This window comes from Poecilia latipinna, unplaced genomic scaffold (genome assembly GCF_001443285.1).
Source record: "Poecilia latipinna isolate Pla-1442-1.1 unplaced genomic scaffold, P_latipinna-1.0 Scaffold2142, whole genome shotgun sequence".
In the NCBI taxonomy this organism is placed as follows: Eukaryota; Metazoa; Chordata; class Actinopteri; order Cyprinodontiformes; family Poeciliidae; genus Poecilia; species Poecilia latipinna.
In genome coordinates, this window is record NW_015114758.1 from 94,041 (window position 1) to 97,427 (window position 3,387).

Sequence of the window (3,387 nt, forward strand, 5' to 3'; positions counted from 1 at the left end):
AGATAGATAGATAGATCGATAGATCGATAGATAGATAGATAGATAGATAGATAGATAGATAGATAGATAGACACATCAGTGTGTCATTTCTTCCTTTCCCAGTGAACTGCTGACTTGTGGCAGAGGAGGAAACTGGAATTGAAACTTACAACGAAACTGGCAGAATGAATGCTTATTCAACTGATCCAACAATATCTACCTAAATATTTATAAATGCAGATGTGATTTTCTCTGCTTCAGTGGGGATAAAATAGCAAAAATACCACAGAGGATCACAATTATCAATATTCAAAACACACGACTGTATTCAGTAGATTCAAACATGGACTGCAGTGAAAGAGGCAGAGTGAAGTCTGTACTTTGTATCGGCCAGTTCCTTATTTCCTTACTGTGACACACAGAGTGCACATAGAATCTCGGTTATGAAGGAAATGACCGTTGCAAGTGAATAAAAAAAAAATCGACTGGATTCATCTTCTGTTCTTTGACGGTAATCACATTTGGAGATTTCCAGTCTTCTACATCATAATTCATACCGATCACATTAGCAAGGATATTGTGGTCACTTGAGTCACTGACTCAGTCATACATGATCTGGTGAGTAAATTGGAAAACTCCTCGTTTGAAATGCCTACCAATGTGGCACGTATGAAGTTTGTGAGTTTCAATGTACGAATGACTGTCCAGTCAAAGTTTCAGTGACTCAGAAAGTTCCTTATACTCTTTGAAGGTTTTGTCATTTAGAAATTTTACAACTGCAAACATCTGCGTATTTAATTTTATGTCTAGGAACACGGCAGAGTGCAGGCTTGTTAAATTTAAGAAAGAAATATCATGCATAATGATAATGTGATTTATCTGCACATTTTATGTGTTTTGTGAGATGATTAAAAACTCAAGGCCCGGGGGCCAAATCTGGCCCACCGTAGCTTTTTTGTGGCCATCTAGATTCCAAATTACATCAGTAATTTGGAATCCAGTCCAGTTTTTTATAAATTTGCAAAATTGCAAATTTTCTCAGAATTGGTCAAAAACGTTGGGGTTGCAGCCTCAGCCTTACTAGATATCAAGTAATTGATACGGCGAGTAATCAAAAAGTCACATTGAACATCATACATACATTTCTTAAGTGGCACCGCAAAATCTTCAATTTTGACTGCAAAAAACTGTTATTTATTGATATTTTAACAGTTTTATTGGTTTTAACTATACAGGCACAACCACCCCTTTAAGAACATTCAGATTTGTCAAATGGCCCAAAATTAAAATGAGTTTGACGCCCATGATTTATTACTTTGTATTTATTTATTATTGATATTTCCTGTTTTTGTTATACAGCATTAACACAACAGGAAAACTTTAAGCTGAATGAATACTTTTACAAGACAAGGTATCGTCAAAGATTATTGTTTGAATGTCGTTAAATAAGTCAAAAGTTAAATATAAGCCAAAAAATTTACGTTATATTTATTTTTAGTTATCAATAACTGTTTTCTACATATGTTTCCCCCTTCTCAATTACATGTATTCAAAGTAAAATATATATATTTTAAAATGAATACTGTTAGTGGAATGATACTTGGAAGAACTCAATTGTCATTCCAGTTCCAAAAATTGCATGTCCTCAAACTGACAACGATTATCACCCTTTTTATTTTGTACACAAATCAATGTGTCAGTTCTCAACCCAATCAGTACATAGTAAAACTTTCAGATGATACAGTTATTCTGGGTCTCTTATCAGTCATAAAGCTGCTGTAGATAAGTTTGTTTTACTCTCATAAGCTGCAGATAAACACCTCATCAGTCAGTGACCAGAGTCCTATAGCCATACATGGCTGCTCCATCAAACAGGTTGGATCTTTTAAATATTTAGGTGCGTACATAGATAGCAATCTGAGTTGGCGCACACGTGACAAATGTATGCGCAAAGGTTCAGCAGCATCTCTATTTTCTTAGACGACTTCGATTGTGTGGTGTTTCTAAAATGATAATGTTGATTTTTTTTTATAGGGCAACCGTTGAGTCTTTTCTTAGATATGGCATCAAGTGGATGGTTTGGAAATGTTATTGTCAAATTAAAAACTCAAATTCAAAGTCTGGTGAAGATGGCAAGTAAGATTGTCAACACTCTGGATCTATGTTCTCCACAACACCTGTTTGAGCAGGCTACCATCAGGCAAGCTCAGAACATCTTGTCTGATGGGTCACATGTGCTCGCATCAGAACACGTTCTTATGAACTCTGGGAGAAGGTTCAGGGTCCCCCTGTGCAAATACAGCCGTCTGAAACATTCATTTGCACCTCTCTCCATTAAGCTGATAAATGGCAGACTAATGGGGCCTGGACAGAGAGAGAAACAGGAGGTCCAGACGATGACCAAGAGTAGCATGTAGAGGATGTTTGTACGTGAATGGACATGGTTATGGGGATGTACAGCCTACTGCTTTTTTTGTTTTGTTTTGTTTTTATGTATTTATTCATGGTTACTGGACTTTTTGATGGGCATTTATTGTGGTATTGCAGTTTTGCCCCTGCTTCCAAGATAAACTTCTCCTATGGGAAACTATTAAAATTATCTTATCTTATCATCAACATGAGATCTATTACTGTAATAAAATATCAACTCATTTTAAGGCTTTTCCATAGCTTTCGCCAAAACAAGACAGTGTTTCTCTGGAATATCAACAGACTAGTGGCAAAACCATGACTGAATTGGAAACATAAAAATGAAATGCACCTCTGCCTCTCAACAGCTTGATGGTGATGCCAGGAACCCTGAGCTTAATGCGTGTCCCATTAATTCCATGGAATTAATAACATTGACTCGTCTATTTTTGACGAGTCTATATTAAAGGAGGGAAAACAAGCCCATTAGGACCATCACTCGGCACTTACAAGGCAGGAGAGCGCTCTATAAAAAGAGAGGGGAGCAGTGAGCCAGACCACAGACATGCAAACTGTGAAGAATTTCTTCCACAAGCAGTAGGACCGCATCCAGCGCCGTCTTTGTTTCATCATCCGGTTCTCCTTAAACTGCCTCGGAGCGGTGACTCGTAAGGGTGAGTGCGCGCTTGGGTAAACCTGTTTCTGGTTATTTTGTTGCTTTTGTTTTGGTTTGTTTTGGTCCTTTTGCGCACGGAGACGGTTGATAAAAAGGTCGGAGTGGTTGCGCTAACAGCAGCCACTCCTCAGAAGTCTCTCAACCTGAGCAGAAGAGGTAAGCAGAAATTTACATTACTTTTTTTTACTGTTTGCTTTTATATATTTTCTTTTTTTAATTTTTTTTTATTTTATTTTTTCAGTTTTATAACTGTGACCGAGCTACAAATAAAACTTTTGCATCATGTTTCTTTAATTCCCACAGAGGTGGCCAGTGCATAGCTA

General features: G+C 37.2%; 1 long non-coding RNA gene across 1 annotated transcript in view; it reads left to right on the forward strand.

The window, feature by feature from the left end:
• The first annotated feature begins 3,089 nt into the window (after nt 1-3,089).
• LOC106936435 (uncharacterized) overlaps nt 3,090-3,387 on the forward strand; it is a 5,268-nt gene continuing 4,970 nt past the window's right edge. Inside the window, exon 1 of the long non-coding RNA XR_001422133.1 lies at nt 3,090-3,220. This is a non-coding gene — a long non-coding RNA (uncharacterized LOC106936435). The remainder of the gene's footprint in view (nt 3,221-3,387) is intronic.